This window comes from Phyllobates terribilis, unplaced genomic scaffold (assembly GCF_046119375.1).
Source record: "Phyllobates terribilis strain yellow unplaced genomic scaffold, ASM4611937v1 Scaffold_98__1_contigs__length_5973952, whole genome shotgun sequence".
Taxonomy (NCBI): Eukaryota; Metazoa; Chordata; class Amphibia; order Anura; family Dendrobatidae; genus Phyllobates; species Phyllobates terribilis.
In genome coordinates this window covers 3,266,990-3,277,529 of record NW_027362858.1, presented here as the reverse complement: position 1 = coordinate 3,277,529, position 10,540 = coordinate 3,266,990, and positions in this window count along the sequence as shown.

Below are 10,540 nucleotides of genomic sequence, written 5' to 3'. Positions count from 1 at the left end.
AAGTTTTTGCATCTGTAACTTTTTTCCTGCATCTTCAATAAATCAGTATTATTTCTTATTCTTTTATAGAGCGTGATCGATTCATTGGTTCCGGCGAGAAAGCCGCATATGAGCGACTATGAAACTTCCAAACTCATCAGCAGTGGAAATTTTGGGTGAGATTTCTGTTGCCATAATCCAAATTTCTCAGGGTTCCCTATGACAATGCTTCTGCCCCTGCACTCTGCCATTCAGTGTTATCATAGGGAAATTATGTGATCTGTAGCAAATCAAACTGTAAGGAAAGCGATTTAAATAATATAATTACATATAATATAATATATAATAATATAATATTATTACATTCGCCTGTGCTAGACCCTCATCTGTTCTTATGCTGCCTCCTCCACCTGAGCTTTTCTGCTCTCCACTCTGATCTTTGTTTTGATGGGGGGGGCTCCATTATGAAGCTGATCAGAGAAGTTGGCTACACATGGTCACATGAAGGGTGACACCATATTGACGTCAATGACATCTACACCCTCCACCATGACCATGTGGGCCCAATCACTGGCCTCAGCAGCAGAAGAGAGCCCTGGAGCACATTCATTTTGGACCAATTTTTATTTGCACTAAATTGTATTTGGTCAGTTATAGCGAATCTGCCCAAAGAGAATTTCGGTAGATTCTCGTATCTATAATGTGACCTGGGTAATGGCTCCGGCAGAAGTGGCATTGTGGAGACCTCCCATAGGTGATCTATGTAGTGCTATTTTATGTATTTCTAGATGTGAATTTATAGTGGCGGCCAGACTTCTAGTATTAAACATATGCAAATTGTCTCTTCAGAGAGGAAGCAAACTAGAACTCCACCTATAGGAAGTAGCAATCCTAAAAGTCAATATCGACCCTTTAACAAGCCTTGTCATATGACTTAGGATAATAGCCAAAACCAAAATCTCAATTTGCAGGAACTGTGTTCTGGTGTACTGCCCCTCTTCAGTGCAAAGTGTGAGATATGGTTTGACTGGGTGAGAGGTGTCTGACCGGTATCCAAGGGGTTGACGTTTCTCCTTGCGGACATGAGGAGACTTTTAAGCCGCAATGCTCTTCTGGGAAATAGGATTGCTACTTCCTATAGGTGGCACTAGGGTGCTAGTTCTCTTCCTCTCTGAAAAGAGACAATTTGCATATTTCCCAGAAGAGCATTGCAGCTTAAAAGTCTCCTCACCTTGACATGCTTAACATGGCTTTTGCCGCAAGGAGAAACGTTACCCCTTGGATCCTGGTCAGATGCCTCTCACCCAGCCAAACCATATCTCACACTTTGCACTGATGAGTGCTTGTACCCCAAACATAGTGTCCAAAAATTGAGATTTTGGTTATGGCTATTATCTTATGTCATGTGACAAGGCTCGCTAAAGGGTCGATATTGACTTTTAGGATTACTACTTCCTATAAGGGGCACTAGAGTTCTAGTTCTCTTCCTCTCTGAAGAGACAATTTGCATATTTCCCAGAGGATCATTGAGGCTTAAAAGTCTCCTCACCTTGACAAGCTTAACATGTCACTCTCCGCAAGGAGAAATGTTACCCCTTGGATACCAGTATTAAACATATAATGATTTCTATAGATGGATTATTAATAAGGATTTATTATAACCGATGGATTCTCCTTCTCTCCAGGGCCGTCTACTTAGTGCATCATAAAGACTCACACCAGACCTTTGCTATGAAGAAAATGGCTAAGCGGAACCTAAATACTGCACAGAGATTAGAATGGGCCTTTCTGGAGAGGGACATCTTAACATTTGCTGATTGTCCCTTTGTGGTCTCCATGCTCTGCTCCTTTCCAACTAGATCTCACCTGTGTATGGTCATGGAGTATGTAGGAGGTACGACACATCTATTGTATTATATTCAGCCCATGTCTGCTTTCATCTTATCACTGCTCATATCATTAGGACATTGTTGGTTACTTCCCCACAGAGCATTTACTATAGGTTATCTATTACCAAGATGCTCGTAAATTCATTGATCTTGGTGCAGGGGCGCTATGGGGCTCATCAGTCGGAGGGGGTCTGTCGACGCTCGGCAGTGGGCAGCATCCCTCCACCTGTCATCACAATTTCAGCGGTATTTGCTTCTTCAAGGAGGTGGGGCCGGTGGGGGCAAAAATACTGAGTAGGTGGCTAGTAGGGGCCAAAATACTGAAAGGGGGCCGTATGACTAGATATGGGGGGACTGTGAATGCTGAGTGGAGGTCATCATATTAAGTGGGGTGCTGTGGGGGTCCTCACTCTGTATGGAGGCCCCCATTCTGAGTGGGGACATCATACTGAGTGGGGAGTTATGCGGACCATTATATTGTGTGAGGGACTGTGGGAACCATTATCCTGAGTGGGAGGGTTGCTGTGGGTGCCATCACACCGAGTAGGGGGTTGTGGCTGGCCTCCTTCTAAGTGGTGGCCTCCTTATGAGGATTCACTGTGGGGATACCATACTCATTGAGTGTGGGTGTGGGCATTTTTGGGAGCATCATACTCTAAAATGGCCATAAAAGTTGTATTGCTGGTGAGAACACCAAGCTGCTTCAACAGGGATATAAATATATTTCTTTTTTACTTTTTAGGGTGGGGGGCAATTACAACTTTTGATATGGGGTCTTGTGATTTCTATGTACGCCACTATCTGTGTGATCTCCCCAGGATGTTTCCGCTCACTGCTCATTATACATCATGGTTATCTGCTCGTGGTATATCATGGTTATCTTCTGTATAAACCCCTCACCGGTCACATTTCCTTTCTTCTATAGGTGGAGACTGTGGGACCCTTCTAAGCACCAGGGGTCCTTTCTCTGTCCCCATGGCCCGCTTGTACTTTGCAGAGGCGGTACTTGCCGTGGAATACCTGCATAGTTACGGTGTGGTGCACAGAGACCTGAAGCCGGATAAGTAAGTGCCCCCGTAGTATAATAAAGTGGGGAAAGTTGTCATTTATTATCATTCAGTCTGTGAGGCTAAAACCATCTTCTCTTTTGCAGCCTCCTGATTACATCTACTGGACATATTAAAGTTACCGATTTTGGGATTTCTAAAGTTGGTCTAATGATACCGAAAACCAACACCTACAAGGAATTAGCAGTGGACATCTCCAGAGAGTTCCAGGACCGTGAGGTCAGCATCACCTACAAGAACTTAGCTTGTTATTTGCAAATCTCATCACACTATTGTCTCTTCTCTACGATCTTCCTTTCTAGAGAACTTTTCCACTAATATTTTATCTTCTGCATTGTGTTTTAACGATGATATCTTGTCATAATAATTGTTTCATCGATTCTCATCTCTATGTTCTGTTGGTTTCCAGTTCTGTGGCACCCCATGTTACATAGCCCCAGAGATCATCCTGAAAGAAGGCTATGGAAGACCTGTTGACTGGTGGTCATTGGGGATCATCCTGTATAAATTCCTGCTGGGATGTGTACCATTTGATGCTGATTCCCTCACTGAGCTTTATAAACGGGTTGTCATTGGTGAGTAGAATAATCCGATCATTGCGTTGATTGGTTACATTTGTTTAGTTATTTCGTTTGCTTTATGTTACAGTCCAGTAAAGAGGTTTTATTTTCTGTAATTTTCTATGAAACAGGAGAACTAATTTGGAATTGTGATCGCGCTCCACCCCTGGATGCTCAGAATCTCATCACTGAGCTGCTCAGAAGAAATCCTGTGCGTAGACTTGGGACAGGTAACAGATATACTAGTATTAATATTCCCTTATTAGACCAAGGACATATTGCTCATGTCCATGAAGATCAGCATTTCTCTATCAGCTCATCTACTGTATTTCTAGTTCTCCACACTAAGACTTTCAGTTTATTTCCTTCATGTCGGCTCAGTTTTGTCATTAGTTCAGATTACGATAAACTGTTCAGATATGGAGCCATCCCTGACTATGTCCGCATCACTTTTGTTTTTCTTTTTCTAGGAGGAGCATTTGAGATCAAGGTTCATCCATTCCTGAGTGACTTGGACTTTGACAACATTCTGAGCCAGGAGCTGGAGTATGTTCCTCAGCTTGTTTCAGACGCAGACACCAGCTTATTTATCAGTAAGTAGAAGGAGACGTCATCTAGACTAAGCGACTGTTTGTCTCATCTTCCCTAATATGTGATCATCTGTTCCCATTAATATTAGTGATAAATAGTGACTGTGTTATACTGACAACCTCTAATAATACTTCATTACCTATTTCTTGTAGATCATTCTGATATAAACAAACATCTGGTCTCAAAGGATGAGGAAGGCACAAGTGAGAACAATGAGAGCCTTGACTTCCAAAATTTTACGTCATCTTCTGAAAAGCTTTGTAAAGTAAGTATGTGATTAATAAATCCAAAATATGTAAAAAAAAAGAAAAAAACTCTAAAAGTACATAAAAAAAATATTTTATATCTTATTTTTATCCGTACTTAGCTCTGTATCATCGCTACCAGGATGGTGAACAATGAGGATCCCAATGCCCCTCCAGAGTATACACCAGAAACCAACACAAACACCTCAGAAATGTGAGTAGATTATAAAGGGTCATTACTTCATTACTGGGAGTTCCAGGCTTATCTATGTACACAACACCAAATATAGGACATAAATATCAGAATATCAAATGCAGCATTCACCGCTTCATGGTTAATGGTCATTGTACTTTTGGCTTCAGAAAATGCAGAAGATAACAGCCCATAATTGTGGCAGGTCATGCATTTTTAGCACTGCCTATTCTGTAGGAGAGCTGTAGTATTACTTACCAGCCATTCTTGGTAGTTGTGTTCTGATCCATGGAAGGTAGTTTTGAGCAGAAAACCTTCCCCGCTATGACAGTCATATGTCCTATTAGGCCTTATAGTCAGTGTTCTTATAGTGAGACAACCCCTTTTATACGGAGTTTACTTGAGATTTACATGTTTTTCTTCTTCAAACAGGCAGAAAGAATCTGTTCCTGTATGTAATACAGACTATGCTGTTACCATCTTGCCACCCTCGTCCCCATTGCCAGGTATGTACATGTCTACAGCACCAACAATGTGAATGTTGACTTCAAGGCTCAAATATTTCCACATGGTTTTTCTGGTCTACTATGTTATCCATGTTTCATGGATCTCAGCTATGTTGACCATTGGTTCGTACTGTATCCCTATTTCCCTAATTTTGTACAGGAGTTTTTTTTCATGTATTCTGTTTATTACGTTGCATCATCTTTTAACCTAGTGAGATATAGCGACTGTGTTATACTGACACCCTCTAACAATCCTTCCTTACCTATGTCTTGTAGATCACTCTGATGAAAACAACCATCTGGTCTCAGAGGATAAGGAGGGCACAAGTGAGGACGATGAGAACTTTATCTTCCGAATATTTGCATCATCATCTTCTGAGAGGCTTTCTAAAGTAAGTATGTGATCGATAAATCCAAAATATGTACAAAAAAAGGATCTATAAAATTAAAAAGTATGTATATTTAATAACTTAATGTTATCCACATTTAGCACTCTACCACCACTAACGGGATGGTGAACAACGAGGATCCCAAGGCCCCTCCAGAGTGTACACCAGAATCCAACACAAACATCTCAGAAATGTGAGTAGATTATGGGGTCATTACTGGGAGCTCCAGGCTGATATATGTGCACAACACCAAATATAGGACATAAATACCATAATATCAAATGCAGCATCCACCGCTCCATGGTTATGGGTCATTGTGCTTTCAGCTTTCGGAATTGTTGGAGATAACAGCCCATAATTGTGGCCGGTCATGCACTTTTAGTGCTGCCCTCACTGTAGGAGAGATGTAGTATGAAATGCCGGCCATTCTTGGTAGTTGTTTTCCTCTCAGCTCTCTATAAAAGGTAGTCTTGAGCAGAAGACCTTCCCCACTATGACAGTCATATGTCCTACTAGGCCTTATAGTCGGTGTTCTTCTAGTGAGACAACCCCTTTTATACGGAGTTTACTTGAGATTTACATGTTTTTCTTCTTCAAACAGGCAGAAAGTATCTGTTCCTGTATGTAATACAGACGATGCTGTTACCATCTTGCCACCCTCGTCCCCATTGCCAGGTATGTACATGTCTACAGCACCAACAATGTGAATGTTGACTTCAAGGCTCAAATATTTCCACATGGTTTTTCTGGTCTACTATGTTATCCATGTTTCATGGATCTCAGCTATGTTGACCATTGGTTCGTACTGTATCCCTATTTCCCTAATTTTGTACAGGAGTTTTTTTTCATGTATTCTGTATATTACGTTGTATCATCTAGTAACCTAGTGAGATATAGCGACTGTGTTATACTGACACCCTCTAACAATCCTTCATTACCTATGTCTTGTAGATCACTCTGATGAAAACAACCATCTGGTCTCAGAGGATAAAGAGGGCACAAGTGAGGACGATGAGAACTTTATCTTCCGAATATTTGCATCATCATCTTCTGAGAGGCTTTCTAAAGTAAGTATGTGATCGATAAATCCAAAATATGTACAAAAAAAGGATCTATAAAATTAAAAAGTATGTATATTTAATAACTTAATGTTATCCACATTTAGCACTCTACCACCACTAACGGGATGGTGAACAACGAGGATCCCAAGGCCCCTCCAGAGTGTACACCAGAATCCAACACAAACATCTCAGAAATGTGAGTAGATTATGGGGTCATTACTGGGAGCTCCAGGCTGATATATGTGCACAACACCAAATATAGGACATAAATACCATAATATCAAATGCAGCATCCACCGCTCCATGGTTATGGGTCATTGTGCTTTCAGCTTTCGGAATTGTTGGAGATAACAGCCCATAATTGTGGCCGGTCATGCACTTTTAGTGCTGCCCTCACTGTAGGAGAGATGTAGTATGAAATGCCGGCCATTCTTGGTAGTTGTTTTCCTCTCAGCTCTCTATAAAAGGTAGTCTTGAGCAGAAGACCTTCCCCACTATGACAGTCATATGTCCTACTAGGCCTTATAGTCGGTGTTCTTCTAGTGAGACAACCCCTTTTATACGGAGTTTACTTGAGATTTACATGTTTTTCTTCTTCAAACAGGCAGAAAGTATCTGTTCCTGTATGTAATACAGACGATGCTGTTACCATCTTGCCACCCTCGTCCCCATTGCCAGGTATGTACATGTCTACAGCACCAGCAATGTGAATGTTGACTTCAAGGCTCAAATATTCCCACATGGTTTTATACAATACTATAGGTCTCTTATGTTATCCATATTATGACAAAGCAGATCCTATAAGAATATATTGTTACTGATTTTTTTTTTTAATTTTTCATCAGAATTTCCATCTCATGAAGAAAGAAAATCGGCAATAAATCTGAGTATGGAGCAACAAAACTCAGAAAATGGAAAAAATGGGAAAAAGAGACGAGGTAAGTGTGAGAATCAACTCCATGTTGTGTGATGTCAGTGAGAATAATTCATGTGGAGTAGATGTCATCTGTCAGTGATGGGATTGTCACATGTATGATTGCTGACAATGACCCCTGACCTCTGTATGATAATATTCCTCTGCCGTCCGGCCACAGTGACTGCACAGCATTATCATGTAATATGGAGTCCCATCACTTACATTATATTTATTTCTCTTGTCATAGGTTCCATCTTCCGCCGGATCTTATCATCCTGCCGGCGTGGATTATCCAGGGCTGCTCGCGCATTTGCATGCTGTCACTGTTGCCCTAAAACCATCTAAAAGACGGGACACCTAAGCATCCAGCGCCCTGAAGTCCAGCAGATCCATCATCACTGCTGGAGCTGTATAGAAGGACCTTCACCATCTACCTGTGGCCTTCTGACTGGTCAACCTGGACAAGTTTCAGTAACGCCTCTGTCATCGGTATTCATACTGCTCGTCTGACTTGTCATTTACTGATCACCTGGTATCTGACCTCGGCTATCTTCCTGACTTTGATTTAGTCTTTTGATAATGTTCACGATTTTATTCATCCCATTATTAATTAAAAAAAAGTAAAATCTGTTACTGTTGCTCTGATTCCTTTTTGTCTTGAATTCACAAATACTTGTAACTCACTAATTGCTCTTCTTCTCACTAAATGTATTTCTCATTATCCTTAATGCAGCAGTCTCATATTTCTGTCCAGCAGTTACACTGGTGCCTCCACCCTGTACCAGTCATTACACTCATCCACAAACCTCTCCACACTGCTGCACAGTCCTGCATCTCTACCATATCTACACTCCAATGAGCTAAGATTAACATCCTCCATAATCAGGACCTCCCACTCTCATGTCCAAGACATTTTCTCTGCTGCACCAGCTCTCAGGAGTGCACTACTGCAGGCAATCAGGTTCATTCCCACTATCAGAGATTTTAAGTGTGCAGTAGAAACAGATTATTTGTGGCAGGACTATCAAATCACCTCACTATTCTAAGTTTTTCCTACAGCACTCAGTAGCACTTAATATTTGTACATATACAGATAATGGTTGGTGACTGGTTCATGCAGCCTTAATTCCACAAAGATAGAAAGAAAACCTGTAGTTTCCTTTCAGAATCATCATTTTATATGGGATACCATACTACAAAATACTCTCGCAAATTTGAGCCATTGAATGCAAACAAGATTTGGTATTTTGCAGACCCCAAAAAAGTAATTTTCTTAACAAACTCATTCAAGATCATGTTTCAAAAATGAGAACATCCCAGTAACAGTCTTAAGAGAAAAGCTAAGTTTAGACAACAAAATTCTAATTAACAAGAACTGAACCACAGGTAAGTGTAATTATTCATTAAACAGATGTCCAGCAGACAGGTGTCTGTAAAAGGAAGTTACTTAATAAAGAAAACTCCTTCCCATTTCATGCTATCAGCAATGGCACCACATAGAAGGGAAATGTCACAAAACCTGAGAAAGAAAATAATTTCTTTGCAATAAATGTGAAGTCTACAAGAAGATCAGCAAAACTTTACTTATCAGTCAGAATACTGTAGCAAAAGCGATGCAAAACTATAACAAAGAAGGAACTGCAACCATCTTACAGAGACGTCCAGGCCGACTATGGAAGTTAACACCTAAACAAAAGCGTCCTCTGATGAGAAGGGTAAGTGGCACCACATAGAAGAGAAATGTCACAAGACATTTCTGAGAAAGAAAATAATTTCTTTACAAAAAATGTGAAGTCTACAAGAAGATCAGCAAAGCTTCTCTTATCAGTCAGATGGAAGTTAACATCTAAACAAAAGCATCTTCTGATGAGAAGAAAATCGACAGGCAAATTCATTGCTATTAGCTGAAGAAGTAGAAAGCCAAACTAGGGTGAGTGTTTTCCATGACACGACACGGTGTACACTGCAAATGAATGGCATTCATGAGTGTCCTCCACAAAGGAAGCCTCTCTCCCTTAAAGCCCATGAACAATAAAAGTCCGTCTACAATTTGCCAGGGTCCATGCTTAAAACTATGAGGACTACCGGGACTCTATACTGTGTATGTGCATCTTATGTGTATGTCCGTATTTTATGTTTCTGTGCACTATGTATATGCATACGTTAAAATGTGTATAGAGTATTAACATGTGCAAATTTTATATGTGTGCCTAATATAAATATACATGGAAATGTATATGTAGGTGGTGCCTGATGGAGGGTGGGGGGCCCATATCAGAAGTCCTGATTAAGGGCCCTTCACTGTCATTGTCTGCCCCTTATATAAACAGTAAAATCCTCTTTAATAACTGGACTTCCATTGGGGTGGACTTCTCATAGATGGCCAGTAGGCATACTATATTGTGAATCTGGGCATCTCTCACAGAAAATCTGATCTGGATATGAGGGTGGTCTTCTATAAGCGGTGATGTTTTGGAGAGATTTAGGGAAAAGTCCCAATGCTTATCCATCGATCTGGTAATTTGAGTAAAATATTTGTGTTGATAACTGATCACAAAGTCACAAAATATGTAAGATTTGGCATAACCTGGTTCATTTTTCAAAAAGTTATGCTCAATTTTTTTAGCACCAAGTTTTGTTGCTTTTTTGTAGACTTACACTAACTTAGTATATTGTGTGAGAATTAAATGAATTATGAATTAGTTGGCGCATTTTACCACACTCTGGGGGTCCCTGACAGTCCTTCTTTACCGGCCCTGTAGTGATGCCAATGTAAACTTCCAAGTGACCGCGCAGTCAATCACTGTCACGAATGCAGGACAACCTATGATTAGCTAATTTTTGGGAAATCCTTATAACAAAAGGGGATTGAAAATATTTACAATTATTTTAAAAGCATTAAAAAAAAACAGACCCAATACTTATAATTAGTTTGTGAAAGTAGTCTAATTAAAGGGAGCTGAAAGGATTAGAGATTATGAACCCGATTCACCAGTGTTTTTGCCAGAAAACTGGCATAAAGCTCTTGAAAAGTTGCAAAGTTTTGTAACTTTTCCCATTTTCACATAATTTTAACTTCTTTAAAGCCCAAGACGTACTGATACGTATCTGCGCCCTGGGACTTAAGAGCCTGATACGTATTAG